Genomic DNA, 12,782 nt, shown 5'->3' with positions numbered 1-12,782 from the left:
TGTGTCCATTCCATTAGTAACTATATAATACGATGTCTCGTAGAGTAGAACATTTGTATAGCTTAAAGTTAAAAAAAAATGCAAAGACCACAGAACATAAAGATACTGTTTTAGAATTTCTAAACAGTTTAATTATTGGTAGTTCAACAAAGCAAATAACAAGCAAAAGGATGGCTTACATACTTGGAAAACATGTTACAAGACATGTAACTGAGAAATATTTAATATCAATTGTATATAAAGAATGTCTTCCAAAATGAGAAAAATACCAAAAAAGGGTCAGAAGACATGAACAGGCCATTGACAGCGTAGATCCAAGTACAGGAAAAGAAACTAAATAAATAAAGTTAAAATAATATGAGCTACCAAGTTAACATTAAGAAATAGGCAAAATAAATCTGAGGTTATCAAGTCTTGGCAGGGATATGGAGAAATGGGAAGTTTTAAGCACTACTAAATGGAACCTAAGTTGTTTTCAACCATTTTCAAAAGTAATATATGATTTTTAGGTCTGGATCATAATTACATAGAAATATTCATAAGATAAAGCAATTTAGATATGATGTCAAAAGCACCAGCAGCAGTAAAATAATAAATAATACAAAGGCTCATAAAATAAAAATACATCATCAAGAAAGTGAGGGAAGAGCCCACAGAATGGAGAACACATCTGCAAATCATATATCCAGTACTGGACTCAATTCCAGATTATATAATGAACTTTTTTTTCTTTTTAAATTTTTTATTAGAAAATTAAATTTACAATGTGTTTATATCACTCATTGAGTACATGGCATTTAAAAACAACATCATTACAGAAAGATACCAAAAATACAAAGTCTTAAAACCTACGGAATATAGAAAACATTATCCACTGAGGCCTTAAATGTAGTAGACTTTACATAAAAAGGAAAAGCAATGAGTATACCAATATACAGCCAGTTTAAGAAGTTAGCAAAATAAACAAATAATCATAAAGAAAAGAAAGCAACTAACACATACCAGGTATTAACGCAATAAAAATAAATATACAAAAAGTGACAAATGGATAAGAAAGCTGTGGTACATATACACAATGGAGTATTACTCAGCAATTAAAAAGAATACATTTGAATCAGTTCTAATGAGGTGGATGAAACTGGAGCCTATTATACAGAGTGAAATATGCCAAAAAGAAAAACACCAATACAGTATACTAATGCATGTATATGGAATTTAGAAAGATGGTAATGATAACCCTGTGTACGAGGCAACTAATCTTCGAATGTATAGGCATAAAGTTGTGTCTATTATTTATATTCTTAATGCTTTTATGAGTAATTCCCATTTTGAGTATTGTTTATTTGCAAGAGTTTTCTTGTGTTGATTATTGTTAACTGATGTTTCCTGTTTAGAGAAGCTTCTTAAGGCAGCTTTGCCTCTATTGAGCCTCTCAATTTTATCTAAATTTTTATTGCATTAAAGAACTTCTAAAACCAATAATAAAAGGTAATTCTTTTTTAAAATGGGAAAGGATTTTGACAGACATTTCTCTAAAGAATATGTAGAGATGACCAATGATCATATGAAAAGATGCTCAGTGTCATTAGCTATCAGTTCAGTTCATTCGTTCAGTCGTGCGTGAATCTTTGTGACCCCATGGACTGCGGCACGCCAGGCTTCCCTGTCTACCACCAACTCCTGGAGCTTGGTGAAACTCATGTCCATCGAATTGGTGATGCCATCCACCTCTGTGGCCCCTTCTCCTCCTGCCTTCAGTCTTTCCCAGCATCAGGGTCTTTTCCAGTGAGTCAGCTCTTCGCATCAGGTGGCCAAAATATTGGAGCTTCAGCATCAGTCCTTCCAATGATTATTCAGGACTGATCTCCTCTAGGATTGACTGGCTTGATCTCCTTGAAGTCCAATTGACTCTCAAGAGTCTTTTCCAACACCACAGTTCAAAAGCATCAATTCTTTAGTTCTTAGCTTTCTTTGTAGTCCAACTCTCACATCCATATATGACTACTGGAAAAACCATGGCTTTGAATAGACAGACCTGTGTTGGCAAAGTAATGTCTCTGCTTTTTAATATGGTGTCTAGGTTTGTCATAGCTTTTCTTACAAGGACCAAACGTCTTTTAATTTCATGGCTGCAGTCACCATCTGCAGTGATTTTGGAGCCCCGCAAAATAAACTCAGCCACTGTTTCCCCATCTTTGCCATGAAGTGATGGGACTGGATGCCATGATCTTTTTTTTTGAATGTTGAGTTTTAAGCCATCTTTTTCACTCTCCTCTTTCACCTTCATCAAGACGCTCTTTAGTTCTTCTTCACTTTCTGCCATAAGGGTGGTGTCATCTGCATATCTGAGTTTATTGATATTTCTCCTGGCAATCTTGATTTCAACTTGTGCTTTATCCAGTCTGGCACTTCTCATGATGTACTCTGCATATAAGTTAAATAAAGCGGGGTAGCAATATACAGCCTTGATGTACTCCTTTTCCAGTTTTGAACCAGTCCATTGTTTCATATCCAGTTCTAACTGTTGTTTCTTGACCTGCATACAGGTTTCTCAGGAGGCAGGTCAGGTGGTCTGGTATTCCCATCTCTTTCAGAGTTTTCTAGTTTGTTGTGATCCACACAGTCCAAGGCTTTGGCATAGTCAATAAAGCAGGTGTTTTTCTGGAACTCTCTTGCATTTTCTGTGATCCAGCAGATGTTGGCAATTTGATCTCTGGTTTTTCTGCCTTTTTTAAATCCAGGTTGAACATCTGGAAGTTCATGGTTCATGTACTGTTGAAGCCTGGTTTGGAGAATTTTGAGCATTAATTTGCTGGCGTGTGAAGTGAGTGCAGTTGTGGGGTAGTTTGAACATTCTTTGGCATTGCCTTTCTTTGGGATTGGAATGAAAACTGACCTTTTCCATTCCTGTGGCCACTGCTGAGTTTTCCAAATTTGCTGGCATATTGAGTGCAGCACTTTCACAGCATCATCTTTTAGGATTTGAAATAGCTCAACTGGAATTCCCTCATCTCCACTAGCTTTGTTTGTAGTAAGGCCCACTTGACTTCCCATTCCAGGAAGTCTGGCTCAAGGTGAGTGATCACACCATCATGGTTATCTGGGTTATTAATATTTTTTGAACAGTTCTGTGTATTCTTCTTAATATCTTCTTCTGTTACATCCATACTGTTTCTATCCTTTATTGTATATGTCTTTAGCTGTCAGTGACATTCAAATCAAAACCACAAGATACTTGTCCACCCACTAGAGTGGCTATAATCAAAAAGATAATAGTCAGTGATGGTAGAGATGTGGGGAAATTTGATTCCTCATACACTACTTCTGGGAATAGAAAATGGTGTAACCACTTTTGAAAAAACTGTCTGTCAGTTCCTCAGAGTGTTAAACACTTAGTTACCGTGTGCCCCAGATGTTTCACTCCTGAGTATCTATGCAAGAGAAGTGAGAACCTAATGTCCCCACAGAATTTGTACATGCTCACAGCAGTGTTATTCATAATAGCCAGTAAGTGGAAAACCCATATGTCCAGCAACTGATGAATGGATAAACAAGATGTTGGGTAGCTATATAATAAAATATTCTTTGGCAATAATAATTATGCTGTAACTTGAATAAACTTCGAAAACATCATGGTATGTGAAAGAAGCCAGATTCTAAGACCACATATTGTCATATTGCATTCATATGAAAAGTCTAGAATTTAAAACTATACACCGATGTAAGACAGATCAGTAGCCTCAAGTTGCCTGGGGTGGGGGGGCCAGGGCAAGAATATGGAGTGACTGTTAACGGCTATAGGACTTGTTTGAGGGTGTTATGAAAATGTTCTAAAATTGCATGGTGATATAGTTGCAAAACTGTGCTAAAAAGGATTGAAGAAGATGTTAAATAGGTCAGTCTTACGGCTTGTGAATTATCATTCTATAAAGCTCCTAAAATATTCATTGTTGTTGTTGTTCATTCACCCAACTGTGTCCAGCTCTTTGCGACCCCATGGGCTGCATAAAGCCAGGCCTCCCTGTCCCTCACCATCTCCTGGAGTTTGCCCAAGTTCGTGTCCATTGTATTGGTGATGACCTCTTATTCTCTGATGCCCTCTTCTCCTTCTGCCCTCAATCTTTCCCAGCATCAGGGACTTTTCCAATGAGTCGTCTCTTCGCATCAGATGACCAAAATACTGGAGCTTCTGCATCAGTCTTTCCAGTGAAGTAGGCAATGGCAAGCCACTCCAGTACTCTTGCCTAGAAAACCCCATGGATGGAGGAGCCTGGTGGGCTGCAGTCCGTGGGGTCGCTCAGGGTCGGAGACGACTGAGCGACTTCACTTTCACTTTTCACTTTCACACATTGGAGAAGGAAATGGCAACCCACTCCAGTGTTCTTGCCTGGAGAATCCCAGGGACGGGGGAGCCTGGTGGGCTTCCGTCAATAGGGTCACACAGAGTCGGACACGACTGAAGTGACTTAGCAGCAGCAGCAGTAGCAGCAGGCTATTTATCTACTACTATGAAATATTCATAGTAGTAGATAAAAGCCAGTTTAGGATAGTGGTGAATATGGCAGGAGAAGGGGTTGGTCCTCAGTCGACTTTATTCTATAATTTATTCCTTTATGATAAAAAAAAATCCCTTAAGACTTTGTAAAAATGAATTGTGAGAACCCAATATTCTCTTTTTTAGTGTACTTGTAGAATTTTATGTAATAAAAGAGATAACCCATAACAAAATTGAGTACATAGCCACACCCTTACCTTCCTTTCAGCTAGAAAGCATTATAGGTTTTTCTTTCCTCTAAAAATTGAAGGAGCTTTGCAGGTGGTGCTATTGGTAAAGAATCTGGCTGCTAATGCAGACGACTTGAGAGATGTGGGTTTCATTCCAGGGTTGGGAAGATTCCCTGGAGGAGGTCGTGGCCACTTATTCTAGTATTCTTGGGTTCCAGAAAATGTTCTCTACAAGGAAAACACTGAAGTCAGGTTCCTGTGTTGACTGTTATTTTCTTTTTCTGATATCAATTATAATAGTATTTTACTTGTGAAATCAGAATTTTGGTGAGGAGGCTTTGTTATTTTATTTAGTTGGTTTATGAGAAAAATTACTTGCGATTAAGAGTTACCATTAGTTCTGGTTAAGATCATATCATTTTTCCTTTGTTAAAACCTAGCAGAGTAGCCCACCTGCAGCCCTGCTTGTTCAGTTATTGCTTCTGGGGACAATTGGTCTTCATAATTCTGTATCTGGGCCTTATGGGGATCTGTTTGCCTATGAATCTTTATCATTAACTCTCCCTGCACAGATTAATAGATCATCTTGGGGACAGAGAGCATGCCTATAGGCTAGGAAGCCTCTTTCCAAGCTTTTCTCCTTGTTACTGTAGCAGAAACGCCTTTCCTGTAGAGTAGCTGGAAAACTGCCCACACTGACAAGCCCTTCTCAGACAGCAGAAGCTCATAGTCATAACAAAAACATTTTTCCCCCAGAATATTGTTTCATGCTTCTCCCACTCAGGGCCATGGCCATCATTAGGATGGGAAAATGACCCCAGGGCCTTGAGGTTTGTACATCAGAGTATTAACAACAAGTGATGCTAAAGCTGATTCAGGATAAGCTGAAGTGTGGTTGTGACAGCATTCAAATACTGTTGAAATACAGTTTCTCTATAGAGTATAGCTTAAGCAAGAGTTCTTTTGTTGAGTTCTAGAAACTGTAAACATAAGCGTGATTGGAATAGTTTACTTAGAATCAAAGGAAAAAAAAATGTGCAGAGCCAGAAGACTGTGTGGGGAAATGGATGACACATGAAAGCTAGATTGTGACTAGACAGTGAGTGGTTTTCAAATTGTGGTCCCTGCATCAGTGTGACATGGGGACCTGTTGGAAATATAAATTCTCGTGTCCCAACCCAGATCTACTGAATCAAAAACTCCAGGGAATGCATCCAGAAAACGTTGTTTTTAACAAGCCATCCAGTTGATACTGATGTGTGGTTAAAGTTTGAGAAGTTTGAACTAAAATAATGTTGCTTTGTGAGTAAACTTGAACTTTAGCCCACAGACAATGGAAATTCATGGAGGATTTGTGAGCTGAGTTATGGTATGATTGGTGTTTTAGTTGGATAATGGAGTCTTCTGCCTTATTTTTCTAATAAAGGAATTTCAGTTTAGAAAAATTAAAAATTCTACCACATCTAGCTATGTGATTGAATGCATATGTTTCAGAAGTGTCTATTATTTTTAGTATTTTATAATTAAATATGAGTTGTTTAAGGACTTAATAGAACTTTGGGAGTTTCAAACTTGAATGATTTTTATTCCCTATAAATTATAAAATGATGCTTTCTTTTGTATGCTGTTTTGTTCCCCATACTGAAAACACTTTGCAGTTTTAACAGGACCTAGGTGTACTCTTAAATTCTAGAGATACTCTCCAAATAATTTTAGAAAATGTTTGAGGGCGTTTCCCAGGTCACTTTACTGTGTAATTTTTTCCCAAGTATGTTTTGCCTTTTAAATGTTTTCAATTTTCCTCTTAATCTTGTTATGCATCAGTAACACATGACGTGTTGGCATCTTCGGGAATTGCACATTTGTTCCAAGTGAAAAGGACTAAGTTCAGAAAATCTAGTCAGCCAGAAAGTTTACCCAACAGAAACCTATATTGAATCTAAAAATAATGTGCTCACATTTTCCATCAGAACTAAAATAGTTTGAAGTCAGGAAGCCTCTATGAGAAGTTGACCGGGCTCTTCCCTCCATGAACATGGCTCCTCATGTGGCTCAGTGGTAAACAGTCTGCCTGCCAATGCAGGAGACACAGGTTCGATCCCTGGGTTGGGAAGAGCCCCTGGAGAAAGAAATGGAAACCCACTCCAGTATTCTTGCCTGGAAAAATTCCGTGGACAAAGGAGCCTGGTGGACTTCAGTCCATGGGGTTGCCAAGAGTTGGACATGACTGAAACAACTGAGCACACATGCCCTACATGAACAGCGTAACCAAATACGTCATTTAGTCCTATAACTGGTAGACAACATGGTGAGAAAGATCTTTTATCCAGAAGTCTGGCGTGGGGCTGACTGCAAAGATCTGCTTTATCAACCCTCTCTTCCAGAGTCTTTAAGATTCAATACAATGATTTATTTTACTTCCAGATAGTCTTATTTTTATGTTAACTGGAATGCTAGTATTAAAATGCAATAAGATGGGGAGGATGAAGCAGGAGAGGAGGGATAAATTGGGAGTTTGGGATTAACAGATACACAGTACTAATATGGACCTACAGTATGGCACAGTATCTCTATTGAATATAGAGAACTGTATTCAATACGTTATAATAACCTAAAGTGGAAATGAATCTGAAAAAAGTGTGTGTATATATACATACACACATACCCACTTTGTTGTACATCTGAAACATTGTAAATCTACTATACTTCAATTTAAAAAAAAGAATGCAGTAAGCATTTTTAATCTTTAATGATTTAATTGTATAAATATCCTAAAATATTTGATCTCTGGTGCCTCTGCCTTTTCTAAAACCATACCCAGATCTTGGCTCAGAGTTAACTATTTGGGAAAAGGCAGGAGTCTTTTCTGATGGGAATCAAAATAATTGAATTTTAATTGTTTCCCAGCTACTAAATACTTATCTGACTTTGGACATAAGCTTCAATGTCTCAGGATGAGGTGACACATTAAAATATTTTTATAGTTCATATGAGAAGTTGGTTTGGGGCACAGATACTGTTTTAAAAATAAACATAGAATGACTCAAAGAAACCATTTATTCCTTAATTTAACATACTTTAATTGCACACCCAGTATCTTCCAGTGCTGTAATATGCCCTATGGGTTCAAGAAAAATATTGCATGATTACATCCTGGAGGGGGAGGCAGGCACATACAAAGACTACTTTGGGAATGAGTAGGTGTGTATCTAACTTAAAAGGAGGTATCTACTGAGTTTCCAGTTAAAGGCTGATAAGGAGTTATTTGAGCAAACCAAATAGATAGCCAGAGGGACCAACCTGAGCAAAATTCCAGAGAGCCCTGAGAGAGCATGGTGTGGCCAGAGGATTGAGTTTATTTAGTATAACTGCAGAGTTGGAGGTGAGGGGTAGTGAGTGGCTAATTTGAGATTGTAAGCAGGGCTGAAGAGATGAAGGTGTGTGTGGACCAGAGATGCAGAGATCCATGACTGCCTTTTAGAAGGAAGTAACATAATTGTTGGAGAAGGAAATGGCAACCCACTCCAGTGTTCTTGCCTGGAGAATCCCAGGGACGGGGGAGCCTGGTGGGCTTCCGTCTATGGGGTCGCACAGAGTCGGACACGACTGAAGTGACTTAGCAACATAATTGTATTTCCCACTGTCTTTTGGTTAATGGCAGTTTCATGCTTGTAGTTCATTAGGACCAAACCTTGGCATTCCCCTTATCTCTTCTTTGTCTCTCACGTAGTGCATATAGTCCATTAGAGAATTATTCCAAGACTATTTTTTAGGGCTCCATGTACTCCAAAATCCTCTTGAGACTACCCCTTCCTGCTGTAATGGGTGTGTGTGCGCTCAGTCGCTTCAGTCATGTCCGACTCTTTGCGTCCCCGTGGACTGTAGCCTGCCAGGGTCCTCTGTCCATGGGATTCTCCAGGCAAGAATACTGGAGTGGATTGTCATGCTCTCCTCCAGGGGATCTTCCTGACCCAGGGATTGAAACCTCGTCTCCTGCATTGCAGGCGGATTCTTTACCCACTGAGCCACCTCTTGTGAAGGCATTGCCCTGTTTTATGAAGGTGAAATTGGATACTCTCTTATCTCTTGGTCCCCTGCCTTGAGGCTTCTTTAATGCAGCAGGAGGAACGAGTGTGTGCTGACACACAGCTTGAAAAGAAAGGCCATACATGACCAGTGGGGGATAGGAGCTGAGCCAGAATGGAGATACTGAGGTTCATGTCTTGGTACCTCTGGCGAGGTGAGCTAGTTAACTCATCCTCAGATTGCCTTTTTTTTTTCTTTCCTGTTTCACAGCCCTGGTTGATTCCTGGATGCCATTGCCAGTAAACTACCTGTTTGCAAGCAGTTGTCTTAGGCTCTACTTTCTTGGAAATTAAAGTAACAATAATACCTTCAAAACACATCTTGAATTTGACCACTTCTCATCACCCCTGCCACTGCCATCCGTGTTCAAACCACAGTCAGCACCTGCCTGATCATCCACTAACTGCTTCATTGTCAGTGCCTGCAGTCATCTGCTAAGTGCCCTCTGCTTTTATTTTTGTCCCTGTAGTCCATCTTTGGCACAGCAACCAGGGGAAGAAGTTCCCACAAGGCCCTCTCAGATCTGTCCCCTTTTCTTTGATGACCTCATCTCCTACTACTGTGTCTCTTTCTGGACAAACTTGTGTGTGTTGCTCTTCAAGGACCCCAGGAGCACTTCCACCTCAGGGCTCTTGCTTTCTTCTGCCTGGCACACTTCCACTTCATAAATCACTCTCACCACCTTGCCCTTCCCAGAAATGACTGCCTCAGTGAGGAGATTCTGACTGTCCTCTTTAAAATAACAACCACCTCCTACATCTTCTGTCTCCTTTCCCTGCTTTATTTCTGCACATTGCACGTAACACAATTAATGTGCTTTCATGTTGACTTGACTTCTTGTCTCTTTTCTCCAGTAGCTGTCAGCTTTGTCAGAGCAGGGAATTGTGTCTTTTTCTTTTCATTACTACATCCTTGGGCAGAACCTGTTACCTAGTAGGTGTTTCTAAATAATTGTTTAGTTAAGCAAATAAATGCATGTGTATTTTAGAAAATGTAGTTCTGGCTGTTGTATAAGATGGTTGGAGGAAGGTAGGGCTAGAGATTAGGAGCCTATTGCAGACCACCAGGTAAGAAATGATGAGGGCTACATTTGGAATCTTATAACAATATCAATGGAGAGTTAAGGAAGGATTCCAAAAAAATTTAGAAGATTGAAATTATTGTATTGCTAATGGATTGGATATAATGGATATAGAGAGGGAGACATCTAGGAAGATTCTTGGGTTTTTCTTTGGCAGCTGTGTAGATGATGGGCTTGTTTATCAGAAAGAAACCGAAGACAGTTTAGGTTTAAAAAGAACAAAGATAGGCTGGAGAGGATTCAGGAAGGAGGAAGAAGAACTTTAGATTTAAATATGTTGAGTTTGGTTTATCAGCAAGACCTCTTAGCGTGAAATGGTAGAGATCTCATAGTCAGGTGACTATAAAAGGACTAGAGTTCAGAAAAGGGTACTTGTGCCTCGTAAGTGGATTGTGTCTTGAGATGGGCCTTACACAAATCAAACAAGGGAAAACTCTACACTATTGCATGTTCCTATAGGAGTATAGGAATTCCTAACTGTTGCCTGGGGGGAAGGTGGCTCTTGTTTTAAGAAAGTTTGAAAGAGAAATCCTTGAAAAAGAGAAAAGAAAAAATGTCTGATTAATTTTTGTTGGTACATTTTGAAAGCATGAAAACAGCGTTTATCTTCAATGAAGTGTCTAAGTACCTCTAGAATACAAAGAAGTTAACCTTTAGCTTGCCCTGGCTAGCCTCAAACACTCCATTTTACTTTCACAGCCATCTTCTTTTATTGAAAACACATTGAAGTACACTTTTTTCCTTTAGTCACCGGAAATGAGTACGTTCTTTAGTAAAACATCCAGAATGCATGTAATGAAAAATGTTTAATGTTTCTGGTATATATGTATTTATTGAGTAATATAAGTTTTTAGTGATTGTGTTCTCCATTTACATGCTTTTCGCCTATTTTGAAGCTCAGATTTTTGCCAATAGCTTTCAAAACTCTGGTGACTTTTATTACCTTATTTAGTAGAGGAGAGTAAAGCATCTTGAACTGGTCTTCAGCCTAGACATTTATTTAACAATTTGATTTCTCAAGGGGCAACACTGTTGGAAGAGATTACTGTCCACAAATCTCTGGGCCAAGAGTGGATAGAGATGAGAAAGATACTGCCAAGGAAATTTATAGACACAAAACCCCAATCACTCTGCGCTGTGATCATCTTGTAGTTGGTGAGTGCACCTTAGCTTTGGTTGAAATCTCGGACTTGTTATTTGAATTTAATCCTTGCTGTTTGATCTCATGTGGACAATTTACATTTCACTAAGATATGAATGATCTTATAGTCTTAGCTTGCATTGGGCACAGGGCCATTAGTGGCTTCACTGCCTGAATTGCCATCAGTAGAGCATGGATTCTGAGGACATGTTGTTTAGTTGCCATGTCCAACTCTGTGAGCCCGTGGACTGCAGCAGCGTGCCAGGCTTCCATGTACTTCACTATCTCCTGGAGTTTGCCCAGATTCAGGTCCACTGAGTCAGACATACAGTGAGTCTGACATACAATGAGTCACTCACTGAGTCTGAGGACATACATTAGATCTAAACTATATTGCTGATAGTGAAATTAAACTTTTTATTAGGTTGAAGAAACCCTAAAAACCACAATTCAAGGGCCCAAGGTAATTCAGATTTAATTAAAAGAACTTTTTATATTTACTTAAGAAAGTTGGGTATTTTAGGAAACTGAAAACCAAGAATAACTGAATCAAGGTTCTCCATGGAAATACCATGAATAGGAAGCATATGTGTATATATATTTTCATCAGGAACTGGTCCACATTGTGATGGGGGCTGGCAAGTCCCTAGATCGGCAGTTGACAAGCTGCAGACTCAGGAGAGCCACTGGTGTAGTTACAGTCCAGGCAGAGATACAGAGCTCAGGGGTTTAAGACCCAGGAAGAGAGCTGATACTTCAGGTGGAATCTGAAGGCAGGAAAAATGTTACAGCCCAGCTTGATGACATTAGATATGAGGCATTCCCTCTTCTTTGGAGAGTCAACCTTATTGTCCTATTCAGACATTCAGCTGATTAGGGAGGGAAATCTGCTTTTTGCAGTCTCTCAGATGTTAGATTCATCCCAAACACTCTCCCAGAAATACCAGATAATGTTTGACCAGATATCTGGTACCCACAATCCAGTCAAGTTGGCATATAAAGTTAATCATCACAATAACACTATTTTAAAATCTATTCAACTACATTCAGTTAATAAACATTTAGGCATAGCTCTGTAGATGCAGCAGAGAGTAAGACATTTTGAGTATCTAAAGAAGTAAAGAACAGGTGTCAGTTTTAAGACCAAAATAAAGTAAATAAAGTCAATAAAAGATACAAGTTTTTAGTATTTACATTCTTCACCAGGCTATTTTTCATGTCTATTGAAGCTTACTCAGTTGTGTCTGACTCTTTGCGACCCCATGGACAGTAGCCCATCAGGCTCCTCTGTTCTTGGAATTCTCCAAGCCAGAATACTGGAGTGGGTAGCTGTTCCTTTCTCTAGGGGATCTTCCCAACCCAGGGATCTAATCCAGGTCTCCCACATTGCAGGCAGATCTTTACCATCTGAGCCACCAGGGAAAACCTGAAGCTTACCACATGGGACTAAAAATTGAGTTTCTTATTCTGAACTTTCAATTATTAAACAGATATTAAGAAAACCATATAATTTTCCATTTTTTAAATTCCTTTTTAAGTTTGTTTGTATCACAATGCATATTCATCTGGAAGGTGGTAGCATAATCATGCTGCTGCTGCTGCTAAGTCACTTCAGTCGTGTCCGACTCTGTGTGACCCCATAGACGGAAGCCCACCAGGCTCCCCCGTCCCTGGGATTCTCCAGGCAAGAACACTGGAGTGGGTTGCCATTTCCTTCTCCAATGTGTGAAAGTAAAAAGTGAAAGTGAA

At 39.2% G+C, this 12,782-nt stretch overlaps 1 protein-coding gene across 6 annotated transcripts in view; it reads left to right on the top strand.

The window, feature by feature from the left end:
- Window positions 1-12,782, top strand: part of BMPR1B (bone morphogenetic protein receptor type 1B) — a 228,708-nt gene that overhangs the window by 132,000 nt on the left and 83,926 nt on the right. For 3 of the 6 annotated variants that reach the window (XM_088836218.1, XM_088836219.1, XM_055433959.2), the window contains one exon: window positions 10,914-11,047. The exons of the other annotated variants lie outside the window; for them this stretch is intronic. The gene's annotated coding sequence lies outside the window, so the exon portion shown is untranslated. The remainder of the gene's footprint in view (window positions 1-10,913; window positions 11,048-12,782) is intronic. 6 annotated transcript variants of the gene reach the window in all.

Source organism: Moschus berezovskii, chromosome 5, assembly GCF_049115385.1.
Source record: "Moschus berezovskii isolate FMDL1 chromosome 5, NW_MosBer_1.0, whole genome shotgun sequence".
NCBI classification, from domain to species: domain Eukaryota; kingdom Metazoa; phylum Chordata; class Mammalia; order Artiodactyla; family Moschidae; genus Moschus; species Moschus berezovskii.
The sequence above is the reverse complement of the archived record's forward strand: the minus strand, read 5'-3'. Positions and strand labels throughout refer to the sequence as shown.